A 14,031-nucleotide genomic window follows, 5' to 3' on the forward strand; every position below is an offset into this window, starting at 1 on the left:
GTGTGTGTGTGTGTGCGTGTGTGTGTGTGCGCGCTCAGGCTGTGCTGCTGGATGTGAGTGCATGTATGTGTGCATACACACGGATGTACACGTCCATATGGATCTGAGCCGGATCTCTGTACACATGGAACCCTCTGGCACATAAATGTGCACGCACAGAGCACTGTGCCACATGTATGTGCATGCCTGACACACATGTGTGCATGAGTGGTGCCCCATGGACCACGTATGTGCATGCATGGTGCACCCTGGCACCCATGTGCACCCCTCCATCAGCACCAGGGCTGCTGCCAGAAGCTGTTAGCACCAGAGAAGTGTCACCTCTGGCTCACAGCACTTCTCATCCCACCACACGTGGCCAAATTCCCCTCTTTCACCCCACACCAAGCATCCCACAGCTCCGTGCCCTGCCTGGCAGGAGCCGCCAGCCCAGCAGCGCCCTGCTCCAGCCCCGGCACACGGCTGCAGCATCCGAGCTGGTGCAGGAGCATCCCTGGCAGTGCGGGAGCACCCGCTGTGTCGCCCTGGCAACCATTTGGGAACAGGACCTGGCTGCTCACGTCCCGGCCAGCGGGGCGGTGTGAGCGTGAGGGTGTGCACAAGCATGCACACGCACGCACAAACGCATGCACACAAACGCAGTGCACACACGGAGATGAATGCACACCTGCACACCCATGCAGAGATGCATACACGCATGCATACCATGCAGAGATGCATGCAGGCATGCACACCATGCAGAGATGCATGCACACACACGAGTGCACGTGCCCTCACACTGCTCACACACACACACACACACACACGCACACACACACATGCACATGCAGCAGCTCTCTCTGCCCAGCCAGGCACATCCCATCAGACAGGAGCCCTGCAAGGCTGGATCAAAGCTGCTTCCCGGCAGCCCCCGCGGCTCTCGCTGGCTCCAGTGCTGCAGAAACGTGCCGTGACATCCCTCAGGACCCGGCTGGATCCTGCCCGGCCCTGTGCTGTGTCTCCTGCAGGAGCAAGGTCCAAGGTGCCAACGGCTGCCCCGTGCCCAGAGCTTCCCCCAGCCCCACAGGAAGGGAATTAACCCCACAGCAGGGCAAATAACGTTGCATAAACCCCAGCCTCCGCCCTGCAGTGGGATTTCCCCTCTGAGCAGGGATGTTTCTGTGAGGCTTAGTGTGGCCTCTATTTTAAAAGGCTTCGGGAGTCACATGGAAGGTCCTGGGGCTGCTGGTTCACGCTGTAATGCCCCTAATGGGATAGAGGAGGGTGGTGCAGAAATAGGTTTTAATCCCCCTGAGAGATGGGCTGCAACTGAGGATGCTTGGGTGGGGTGGAGGGAGGACACGGTACGGGGACACAGCACCTTGAGCATCCCTGGCAGTGCTGGAGTTTTATGAGAAGCACCAAGGATCATAAAACTCACAGGGAAACAGAAAGGATGGGCAAATCCTATCCAGGCTGTGTCGCTGCCAAACACAACTCCCCCCCTCAGGGCACATAAAATAAATGATCTGGGGTGTCCAGGGCATCACAGCCTCGGCTGTGGAGTTTTGCCCTTAAGAGGGATTCATTTAATCACAGGCATAAGGATTTTCCTTTTTAAGTTCTAAGTGGTTAACGGATCATTTACTAAGCTGGAAGTGTGGGCTTGGGCCATGTAAGGTTTTTGGGTTGCCTTTTGAGGAGGTTTTTACACACTCTTTAGCTCCAAAGGAAAGGGTCAGCGTTGTGTCCTCTGGTGGACGGAAGGCTGGAAAAGCTGCAGCCCACCAGGAGCCTCCAAAAATCCACCACAACCCCACGATGTTGAGATTATTAGGAGATGATGAGCACAATTAAAAATGGGAAGGGTTCATTAACCATAACATTGAACACCAGTGAGGGCTGCAAGCTGAGAAGCACAGAGCTGCCCCGTATCAGAAGACAACGGGAGCATCGGCCAGGAAAATCAGTGGGAGGCAAAACCCAACGGGGCTGATCTGAGCCCACCCAGCAGCCCCTGGAGCCTGGAACAGCAGCTGGCCATAATTAAACACTGGAGGCAATTTGGAGAGCTGGAGATCTCCCACAGCAAGTTGGTCCCGGGGTTCTGGGGAGGTGATCTGGTGCCTTTGCCCCAGTGTGGTCCCAAAGCATCAAGCCACGGCCCCGTGAGCTTACCCCAACTGCTGCCCAGCCTGAGAATTAGAAAAATGAGAGAAATAGCTGCCCGGCTATTTTACACCCATCCTCGCAGCGTGACCCGTTCTCCTTTATCTCCAGGGCTCCTGCTTGTGCTTGAATTTGGGGGATTTGCCTCCCCCACCAGTTCTGGGCACGCCAAAGTGTCTCTGCTTCACCTGGGGGAACCCTCTCCTTCCTTCCCCCTCCCTTCCCCGCAGGCAGGCAGGACCACATCTAGGGGATCTTCCTCTCCAGACCCCTTGCATGCTCCCTCCCATCCCTGCTAATTCAGCAGTCCTGAATTACTCCACCCCAACCACACTCTGGTTACGTGGGCATCTTCCACCTTCCTCCGCGTGCACCTGCCGGCTGGAGGCTGCTGGAGTATTGGTACCTGGAACCGGTACGGGGCCATCAGGGAGAATGAGGGGCCCCGAGATGGGAGGCTGATCATCCTGATCCTCTGCCACCCCTGGGTGCCACCCCGGAGGTGAGCACAGGCGGTGATGTGCTGCCGAAATCCACCGGGTCCCGCGGAGCAGCGAGCGCTGTGGTCCTGCTCCGTGGCTCCGTCCCAGGATCTGTGCTCGGGGCTGACAGCGAAGCTCGGCTCTATTTAATGCCCTCATTAAAGCCAGGAAAAATCCAACCTGAGTCTCTCCAGACAGGATTCCAGGCTGTTTGCATAAACTGTCACTTTTGCTTATAATGCTGAAAACACAAATCAGAGCAAGTCCTGCTCGAGGGGAACAGTGAGACCAGCTCGTGCGCTCGCCGACATCCCAACTCAAAGCTTCCCTGAGCATCTGAAGGGCAAACCCAGATGCTGCCAACATGAATCTGGATGCTTTCATGAGACAGAGGCATCCCCCAGCCCTGCAGACCCCGATACGTTCATGTCTGTGCCCTACACTATGGGGCAGTACCACCCCCAAAGGCTGCAGAAATTCCCTGCAGACCCGGGCTGGACCAGGCTGGGGCAGGAAAAGTGCCTGGGGGGAACTCAGCAGCTTAATCCCAACAGAGCCCTGCTGAGCACCTGTGAGCCAGGATTTCCTAGAAGTTCATAAATTGATAAAATTGAGTCATCTCCTGCGGGGAGCAGCAGCCCCTGCGAGATGAAGGGTGCCTGCGCTGGCCTGGAAGCACCGGGGATCCCGAATGAGAGATGCTCCCTGGTTCCTCCTCAGAAGTGCTCTTCTTAATAATTTCCAACTATTGATAGGACAGGGCACGGCTCTGTCTGGGTGTGTCCCAGTCGGGCACCCAGGGATGCAGTCACAGAGGACGCACACACACACCCCAGCACGCGAGTCCCCGGCCCCGTGGCACAAAGCAGAGCCCAGGACTCTGAGTGCCGTCCCCCACCAAGCCCCATCTCTCGGGAGCTGGGGATGGGGACCTCGAAAGGTTTTTGGCTCAGTGGGCTCATGCTGGCTGAAATCATTGCCCCCAGCCTCCAGGCACGATGCTGACCCCATCCCTTATCAGGACTGGTACCACATCCCTGCATCGATGAATTCTGATGGTGCCAAGTGGCCTCCTTGCCCCTGGGCATCGTGTTTATTCATCAGACTGCAGCACCCCTGGTTCCCCCTGTCCTCCGCGGGTTCCCTCCCACCTGCACAAAAGCAGCAGGGCCAGGAGTGGCCATTCCCAAAGCTCCTGGGCTCTGAAAGCATCTGGGGATGTCCTCACCCCAGGGAAGGATGGGTGCTGCTCCCGGGACACCCTGGGCTTTGCCAGCCCCTGACGTCTTTCAGGGCTTGAGACCAGCCCTGCCTACACCCCCACCAGCTAATGACCTCTAATTGCCGGCACAGCCGTGTGTCTGGAGGAGGACAGAGCGTGAGGACAGGAATTTCTTCCTGTAGCTTCCCTTCCACCACGTCTCAGTTGCAAAGAAGGTGATCTAATGGGAGGTAATTACATTGATTGAGCCCTCAGTAATACAGCTCCCACTGTAACCTTTAGTTAGCTGCTCTGACGACGGTACAAACTATAATTTTACATAATAAACGTGTCACCCACATCTAAATTGGTTTCATTCTTTAGCAGTTTCAGGCTCCCTCCTTGGCAAATGGCTCTTCAGCAGCTGCTCCTGCCAGAGCCAATGGACCCGATCCAAGGGGACAGGGACACATGGAGCCTCTCCCAGTGCAAACCCCCTTTCTCCATCCCCACTCCTGCAGCCCGATGCTGCTTTCACTCACAGCCTCTCCTCCTGGTTCCCATGCTCATTGTAACCCAGATGTTGGGTGCTTTGCAGCCTGGTTTTGTTCCCTGCCAGCACCCACTGGGCTGGCAGCTGCTGGGTCCTCCCCAGGGAGCTGTGCTGGACACCCCTGGCCACAGGCTGTGGTCACCAGGAGGGGACTGTGCTCCCAGTCCCGGAGCTGGGGACCATTCCCTGCTCCCTGCAGCCGGGTTGGGGTGAGCACACCCAGCAGTGATGCACCGTGCCTCCATCCCCAAGCACCACGCTGACACTTGCACCACATCCAGGGAGCACTTGGGGCTCCCCGCCTTGCTGCCTCCATCCCAGCCCCACACAGGTCTCCCCGCCCCGCAGGATCCCCTTCCTTCAGATCCCCAGATCTGCTGAATCCAGAGACACTTTTGGGGACCCTGCTTCCAAAAACACTCCAGCTCCTGGTCCAACCGGGCTGATCACCCCATGGGGAGCCCCGCTCAGCCCACGGGTGCTGCTGCTCAGCTGGGTGCTTTGGGAACTGGGAGCGGGCTCCTTGGCTGTGCCAAAGCAGCAGAGCACGTGCAGGAGCCTGGATTTGGGGCACTTTGGGGAGCACAGCCAGCTGACGGCTTGTGGGGCCGCGGGCTGCAGCTGGGACCTGTGGCTTCCTGGGGACCCCATTGTGCGTGCCAGCCCTGTGGCTGTGCGCCCACCCGCTCCCCGGCAGCTGGCAGGATTTCTCCTTCCCAACACAACTCACCCAAGAAGGAAGGTGGAAACCATCCCAGGGGTCCTATGTGTCACATTCCTGGGCAGCATCCCCTCGGGGGGATGGATTTGGCTTCTTTTGGGTGGGAAGGGAGAGGGAGACATCACACGGAGGTGGGCTGAGCCTGCGGATGCTTCCCCCTACGTGGGTGCTGGGAGCATCTCTGGGATTCCCCGCTGCATGAGCCATCCCCAGCGCTGCCTGCCCGGCCCCGGGAGCTGGCAGGGAAGCGATTGAAAGCCAGGGAGGGGAGAGATCTGGGATCAAAGGCATGGTTTGAAATCCTCAGCCCCGTGCTGTCAGCGGTGATGGAGCGGAGCCGGAGCAGCTGTGACTTGGCTGAGCCCGAGCCACCTGCCTGAGGGACACGGGCACCAGGAGCCAAGGTCAGAGCGGGTGGTGGACCCTGTCCCCACCCTGGTGACACCATGGGGCGTCCTTCACCGTGTGTGTGGAGGCAGGGCAGCACCGAGGGCAGCACCCCACAGCCCAAAGCGCCCTATCCTGCAGTGGTGGCTGCGACCACGGGTACCAGGACATTGGGCTCCTGCAGCAGGGGATGTGCTGCCACCTCCCACCGCTCCCCTGAGCATCCCCGTGTCCCCGCCACCTCCCGAGGACCCCAAATTGGGGCAGGGAGGGCACCTCTGTGACAGCAAGGGCTGAGGTGTCGCTCAGCGGACAGCCCCAAGGTCACAGGCTGTGAGTCCTTGGGGGGGCAGGGGACAGCCGAAGCAGCCATCCTGCCCCTGCCGCCCCCTCGGTGGCACTGCCACCAGCCAAGGGACAGGAGCCAGCTCCGGGGGCCAAAGGGACCTGATCCAAGCAGTCACGGGGGGCAACCTGCCAAAGTGCTGCCCTGAAGGCAGCAAGGAGGGGTTGTCCCTGGGGAAACCCCTCGGTCCCGAGGGGATGCCTTGATGCCCAGGGGAAGGTGTGGGATGAGCAGGGGAGCGGTGCTCAGCCCATGCCTGCTGTCCCAGCGCTCCCGCTGCCTGCGCTCCCCCAGCTCCCCGTCCCCGAGGGGGGAACCTGCTCTCAGCCTGGGTGCAGGGGTGCTTGGAAGGGTCTTGGAGGTACCTGAGGTGAGGATGGAGCGGGGTGGAGGGGATGGCAGTGAGCCCGGGACCTGCCAAAGAGGATGGAGCTGGGGGTGATGGGGCCAGGATGGGCCCGAGGTGCTGCCCCGGGATGGATGAACCGTGCTCAGTGCCTGACCACGGCTCACCCAGAGCCACCCCGGAGCCACCAGCCTCCGGGCAGGATGGGGGACACCACCGGACCCCTGAGTGCCACCACCAAGCCCTGCTCAGCACCACAGCCTGCTGCCAACTTTCACCCCCCAGTCCCCAGAGCACCACCATGCCCTGAGCACCCCCCTCTCCTTCCTCTCAGGGCCCTGCTCTGCTGCCACGGAGGGGCCAGCACCCAGCCTGGGCTCGGGGCCTCCTTGCACCCACAGCACCCGCACCCAGCACCCAGCTGCTGCTCACCTGGGCCGTGCAGGATCCGGCGGCGGTGTCGGTACTGGCGTTGGGGTTGATACTGGTGGTGATGGTGATGCTGGTGCAGGTGGTGATACTGGTGCTGATGGTGATACTGGTGCTGATGCTGGTGCTGCCGGTGCTGCCGGTGCTGCCGGTGTTAATACTGATGCTGATGGTGATGCCGGTGCTGATCTAGGTGCTGACGCCGGTGTCGATGCTGATGCTGGTACCGGTGTGGCTACTGGTGCCGGTGCTGATGCTGCTGTCAGGACTGGTTCCGATGGCGGTGCGGTACCGGTGTGGGTCCTGGTGCTTGGAGCTGCTCCCGGTGCTGCTCCCGGTGCTGGACACCGCTGCCGGTGCTGCTGCCGGTGCCGGTGCCGGTGCCGAGGGCCGCCCCAGCCCCCCCGGGGCGCAGGGCGCGGAGCCGCCCGCACAATGCCGCGGGTCCCCGCCGCCGCCGCCGCCTCCCGCACGGCCCACGCGCGGCACGGGGGGGCCGCCACGCACCGGGCCCCCCCCGCCGCCCCGCCCTCCCCCCCGCCGCCCCCCCCCCGCCTCCTCCCCGCGGCTGCCGCGGCCCCGCCGGGACCCCCCCGGCCTCGGGCAGGCTCGGAGGAGGGGTTGGAGGGGACGGGCCCCCCCCCCCCCCCGAGCCGGGGCCCCCCCGCAGCCCACCCCCGGCTGGCCCCGCGCTTGGTCGCTGCCCGCCCGGGGATGCCGGCGCCGGGGCTGGGCGCATCCTGCTCTGCCCCCCCGGCAAGGGAAGGGGTCGGGTGCCAGCACCCCCTTGCCCCCCCCGGGCACCCCGCTGGGAAAAAAAGGGGCGAAAGCCCCATTATGCCTGAAGCGGGTGCTTGGCGGCAGCCCTGGGGACAAAAGAGGTCGCCACGACCCCGGGTCAAGGCGGGGGGGGGGGGCAAGGAAGGCGCTGATGCCCCCATCCTCTGCCTCTCGGTGCTTTCCTTTCAGCCCAGACCCGTTTCCAGGAGCAGAACCTTTGTGAGGACGGGCAGTGAGGCGGCTGCACCTCCCTGGGGTGTGGGGCCAGGTTTGGGGACAGTGGGTCCAGCCGCTGAACCCTCCTGGGGGACCCGCGTGGGGCTGGGGAGCAGCAGGACTGCGGGGGGGGGCGGCGATGTGAGCTCCCCACCCGGCCCCCCCATCTGGGCCAGAGGGGTGAGGGAGGAGAGAGGGTTCAAAGAAATCCACATTTGCAGGCAGGAGCAGCAAAACGCCTCCCCGGGTCCCAAATGTCCCCTCCTGGCTTTTGGGGAGCCCCCAGGGCTGGGGAGCTCAGTCCTGAGCGGGGCTCACAAGCTCTGGGGCTCAGCAGGGCCCGGCTGCAGGAGCACAGGGTGCTCACCAGCGATGCTTTCCCAGGCTCTGCAGCCACCAGCAAGGCAAATTTGCTGTGCCCCGCGGTGCTGGGGTCGCCCAGGGACACCCTGCCCTGCCGCTCGGGCACGGTGACGGCCGACGCACGGCTCCCGCGCTGCCAGCAGGGAGGGAGCCTTCGCCAGCCGCTGTTTTTAGCTATTTTTAGCTGCTCACGCTCTGCTTTCTCCTTGACTGTCTCCCCTCGCTGGAACAGTCTCGGGCCAGGCATCGGCGGGAGGCGATGTTTATCCTGGTACCTGATGGCTGTGACAGCGGCTGTCGCAGGGAGAGGGGGGCGGCTGCCACCCCCCTGCCCCGGGAAACCAGTCGGAGCGGGGAGGGGGCACTGGGGGGACTGGGAGGGGACACTGGGGGAAGCCTCCTATCTGGGGAGGGCTGGGAGGGAGCCGCACTGGGGCGTGAGCAGGGGGATGTGGTCCTGTCTCCCACTCCAGCTCTCTGCATGCTCAGGAACTCCTGTTTTGGAGAGGTTCGCAGGCCCCACTGGAGCACCCAAGGGTGGCTTTCCCTTCTGGGTGCCCCCAAGGGATGTTCTGCCCTGGAGCTGGGGGAGAGCTACAGCGCTGCCCCCATTTCCACCCCCCTGCCACTGCAGGCCCCTGAGGATGGCCAGGCCAAGGGATCTGGGTAAACTGAGGCAGTGCAGAGGTGAAGGGACAGCAGGGACAGAAACACCCAGACCAGTTGGGTTCTGTGGTGAGCAGCAAGACCTCCAGCTCAGAGCCCTGTGGGCAGGGCGAGCATCACTGGTGGGGGTACCCGAAACACAACACCGATGCCCCCGAGAGACCCTTCTTTGTCCATCAGGGGAGCGAAGCCAGCGAGGATGGGGTCAGGCAGTTCCCCATCTGCCACCCACCCTAAATTATATTTGCTCCCAAGGAGAAAGGCCCAGAAGAGGGTGGAAATGGGCTCAGGAGTGTTTGATCTGAGCCACCACCCCTCTGCTGGTCCCCCCCGGGGAGGGATGGAGGTGACGAGGCAGAGGCAGGCAGGGAAGCAGTGGGTTTGTTTTCCTGCAGGTCTGATCTGGGCCAAAAGTCACCTCGGAGGGAGAGCAGCACTTTGCTATTCCTCTGTCAGACCTCTCCTCGTATTTTCCAGCCCTGTTTAGGCCCTGATTTCTTGCAGGGTACATGGGCGATGTAGAGGAAAGGTTATTCCTGAGCTGAGCTCACCCCTGGGCTGAGTCAGTCGCTCCGCTGAGGCTGCCCAGGTTTCGCTCTAGGAGGGCAGCCCAGGGCAGCAAGGAGAGTCTGGGAAAAAAAAAAAAAAAAAAGGTGTGCATGAGTTAACAGAGCATAAATGAAGCATCTGAAAAGATGTCTTAATGGGCAAAAAGAGCTAAAGTCTGTTGTTTGTGCTCTAGTAACTTCCAGTTACTGGAACTGCCAGGTCAGCAAACCGGCCGAAATCACCGGAATTGCCGAGCATGGGGACAGCGAGTGGCCATCGCGGAGTGCCACCTGTGTGGGGCATGGTGCTTCCTCCTCCTCCTCCTCTTCTTCCTCTTCCTCTCCTCCTCCTCCTCCTCTTCCCGCTGCGGCAGGGATTTGTGCAAAGCTCCCAGAGCCCGGCTTGGGCTTTTTTTATCCCTGGCTGCTCTTCCATTGACATTCCTAGCTGTGCCACCGGCTTCAGCGCTGCTCGCTAACCCCTTTTACAGGGAGCTAAATATAGCCCAGGCAGCAAGGAAAATCTGCTCGGCTGGGCACGTGGGGCTCGGCAGCGCTTCTGCAGCCTCAGCTGGTGCCGGGAGTGTGCGGGGTCTGGGTGGTGGCAGTGCTCACCTTGTCTTCTTGTCCCCTGTCCCCATAAACGGTGAGCATCATGGCACTGCTTGCTTTGATGGATGTCATGGGGTCTCACACCTCTCCTTGCCCCAGCATCACCATTTCTGTCCTGCTCGGTGTCTCCTGGGGTACACCCATCAACACCGGGGCATTTTAGGATGGGGAGTGGCTGGAGTTTGTCATCAGCCCTGCTCCTGCCAGCAGAACCACAGCATAAAGCCCCAGATCGTTGCTGTGCTTACAAAAAACCCCGTGTGGCTCCGGGGATGCATGTGGGTGCTGTGCAAAACGCACGGTGCAGGCAGTGAAGCCAAGCTCTGTGGCACCCATGGGCTCTCTGCTGTCCTGTGCCATGGAAAGATGTGGGGATGTTGTGGGGCCTGCAGAGGGGTGGATGTGGGGTGGAGCAGCCCCTCGGCACCCTTGTGCGTGGGTGCAGCCTGGTTTCTGCCTCTGCTGCCAGCCAGCTGCTTCCACCGGAGCCACGGACTCGTTAAGAAGACACTGATCTAATTGTCTCCACGTTGGTGCTGCTGTTTTTTTTTTTTTTCTTTTTTCTTTTTCCTTTTTCTTCCTTTAAACAGAAAGGAATGAGGCAAAATGCTGACTAGAGAAATCTAATTGGATCCCCATGGCTCATTAGACATTTCTCCAAAAGGAATAATCATTAAATCTGAAAATGAGCAGGGTAGGAAATGGCTCATGGCGTGCACAGCTTTTTACAGGCTTCTGCACACCCCCTGCATGTCCTGTCTGGGCCACGTTTGCTGGGACTCCTGGTGGCACTGGGGACACCCCATTGCCTGTGGGACCAGCCTGTCATGGTGCACACAGCCCCATGTGCTGGGGTGGGAAATGCACATGGAGAGCTGGGGGGATCTGTTCCAGATTTTGGGAAGACATCCCGGGAAAGCAATGCTTGGACCTGGAGCTGGGGTGAGCTGGGGCTGGCAGGAGCTGTCTCAAAAATGTCTCAAAAATGGAGTTATAGCTGCAAAAAAAGAACCACGTCCTCCTGCCAGGTGGAGCACGGGCACCTCCAGGTTGTGCCCTCACCCCAGTGCCTGCTCCCCCACCTCCCTGCCCCTCCACCTCTATCGATTTGGATCCTGGGGCCTTGGAGATGCAATTTAGCTGATTGTGGAGCATAACTTCCCAAAATTTTCCACCCCGTGGGAGAGTCAGCAGTCGCTGTGACAGTGCAGAAGCTCCTACACAATGCTCCCATCCATCACCGGCCCCGCATCTGGCCACTGCAGTGAGGACAAACGGCCTCCGTCCCGACTTGGCAGAGAAATGCGAAGGCAGCTGGGAGCCCTGCCTGCGAGCACGAGCTGAATCAAGCCTCAAGGGCAGAGGGTGGCCAGAAACTCTTGGTTCTTTGCTTTCCTGGCTGGGAGAAGCTTTGGGGAGAGGATCGCAGCCCGTTGGGTGATGAGCACTAGGCTTGGTGGTGGTCTGGGGCTTTTCTTATGGAAAGCAGCAGCCGTGGCAGCCCCGCTGGCCCTTACGGCATCCCAAATTGGCAGAAGGGCCTCAAGGAGGGTCCAGGCTGCTGAAGGTGTGCTTGGCTGTGGGTTTCTGTTGAGGGCTGTGGGCTGCAGGATGGGAGGGTCATGGTCAACACAAGAGAGAAAGCAGGAGGTCAGGTACAGAAGGCTTTGCAGCTTGGCGGTGGCCACCCCAAAATCATTCCTGATGAGAGCCATCTCCCAGCAAACAGCCCCGCTGCCCAACCCTTCCTTTTTTTATCCACTGGGTTTGAATCCCTGCTCCCGTGACGCTGAGCACGATGACTCTGCCTGTAATTAAAGGCCCTGCAATCACCCATCCCCAGTCCCGTGTCTGTTCATTACAGAAGAGCTTAGCACAAAACTAATTCCCCGACTCAACGGTGTCCTTAGGCAAGGGGGGAGATGCTTCAATCTCAGGACTTTGGCATTTATCCTTTCCCATCCCAGGCTGGCTCTGTGCTTGTCCCCTCCTGGAAGCCACCAAGAGGGGCAGCAGGAATGAGACACCTCACTGGGGGGGCAGGGGGCAGCCTCGTTCTTCTCCTCCTTGCCTGGCCCCAGGAAGGGCAGGGGGGATCCGGGGACCCCTTCACCTCCCCATGTGGATGAGCAGCACCCTGAGGTCTCGAGCACTCCCCTGAAACACCCAAACTATGAGGCTGTGATGTGCTTGGTGGTGACCTGAGGGGTCTGGGAAAGGGTCCTGGGTGCCCCAAAACCTCATCAAGGAGTGGGGCCAGCTCCCAGGGAGCCCCAGGGACATGGGCATCAGCCCCCGTCTCCCCAAAATGACCCTGCTTGTGTCACACCTCTGCTAGACAATGCTCTGGAGGGAAGGTGTTTGATGGGTTGAGCTTTTTGTTCCAAATACGGACTCGATTATTAATTATTATTAATTACTGTAATGTAGGTTTATCCGTGAATAGCATCGCTCAGGCTCAGCAGGAACCCTTCTGGCTGCGCCCACGGCTAAGCTGGTATTGTCCCAGTTACTGTCACATGAGGACATTTGTTTTCCCCCCCCCCCCCCCCCCCGGAGGATATCCCTGGAGCAGAGCCCGGTCCCTCCACGGCCGCTCTGGTGCCACCCCCAGCCCCTAAATCCCCCCGTGCAGGTGGAAAATCACCCCCTGAGCCTGGTGCCTCGGGTGCTGGGGAGGAAGGAGGGGAATTTGTTCGGGGCCAGGCTGCTCCCAGCCCTGCTGAGCGCCGGGGGTGGTCTGGGGGTTTCTGGCACAGGGGGGCTGGCAGCACCCCAAGCATCCCTGGCAGCATCCCTGTCCCGTGGGACAAGAAGCAAGGGGGCCCTTTGGGGATGGGGACAGCAAGAGGCAGGTGGCACCGGGCTGGTGGCGGTGCCATGGGGAAGCCCCCTCGGTGCTGTGACACGCGTGGGGAGCGCTGCCTGTCCACGCAGCCGGGGGCTGGGATCTCCTGGTGCTGGGGGTGGTGGCAGGGACATGGGGACATTGGGGACATCCCCTCGGGGCCGGCGGGGCCGGGAGCTGAGCGCATCCAGCTCATCTCGGCACTGCCATCTGGCGGCACCGGCCGAGGGGACGGAGGGGACGGAGGGGACAGTGGGGACAGTGGGGACAGTGAGGACAGGGACAGGGCACGGGTGGGATTTCTGCTGCACGCCGGCATCGCTCTGGCAGCTCCTGGGGACCCCGGGGGGCTCGAGCAAGCTCCGGCTGCGCGCAGAGGCCGAGCCCGAGCCCCGCAGCGCTGCCCGCAGGCTCCCGACGCCCTCCTCTTCCTCAAGGACACCGAGGGCACGGCGGGTGCCTGGCCCTGATCCTGCTGCAGGGAGGATCCTACCTCCGGCACTGCCTGAATTTGGGGCCTGGAAGTGGGCTGGTGCAGCCAGCTTGGTCCCAGCCTCTGAATTACGGATGCCAGGAGCAGCTCCCAAAGGGCATCGACATCACCCCGGCTGCTGCTCCTGGTGTCCCGGCTCTGCCAAGCCCCTCACACCTCACCCCCAGCCCTTTGAGAAGCTCCTGCTCAGGTCACAGCCCTTTTTACAATGAATTTCGTCTTGAAAATTGAATTTCACCCCCCAGCCCTGTTGGCACGTCCACGTTTCCCAGCTCCCTGCACCTGGGCGCTGTTTCTGTCCCACTGAAGCTGGGAGGCAGGGGGAGAAGAGGGAGATGGGGAGTGGACGGCTCCTGCAGGACGGATTAGCGAGCCTGCAGACTGATCCTCCTCTGAGCAGGGAGAGCAGGGCAAGGTGTGCTGGAGCTGGGGGCTGTGCTGGGGCTGGGACGTGTGATGGAGCAGCAGTTGCCGACCCCATGTCTTCTATTGGCAGCTCGTGGCAGGGGCACATCTCACTGCACAGGAGACACCCCACAGTTAAAAATCACGGGGTGTCATTAATTTCCCTCCTGAAGCCATACATCAGGAAACCCCAGGCGCTCCCCGGCAGCACCAGCTGCTCCAGAGACAAGACGTGGGTGGGACCTGACTTGGAGCTTCCAGTGTGCCCCAATTCACAGCAAATAAACTCAAAATACCTCCTGGTTAGGGTATGCGTGGAGGAAAAGCTCCTGGTTCAGAGCTGTGTCTGAGGACCTGAGCCCTTCCCCATGAGCTGCATTACCCTGGGCCCTGGGGTGAGCACCATGATGTAAAAAGGATTTTAAGTTACCTGACTGTGTTCAGGGGAGGGCAACAGTAGGTCTGGTTTGGAGAGCTGGAGGTTGAG

Source organism: Netta rufina (assembly GCF_964035555.1).
Source record: "Netta rufina genome assembly, chromosome: 23".
In the NCBI taxonomy this organism is placed as follows: domain Eukaryota; kingdom Metazoa; phylum Chordata; class Aves; order Anseriformes; family Anatidae; genus Netta; species Netta rufina.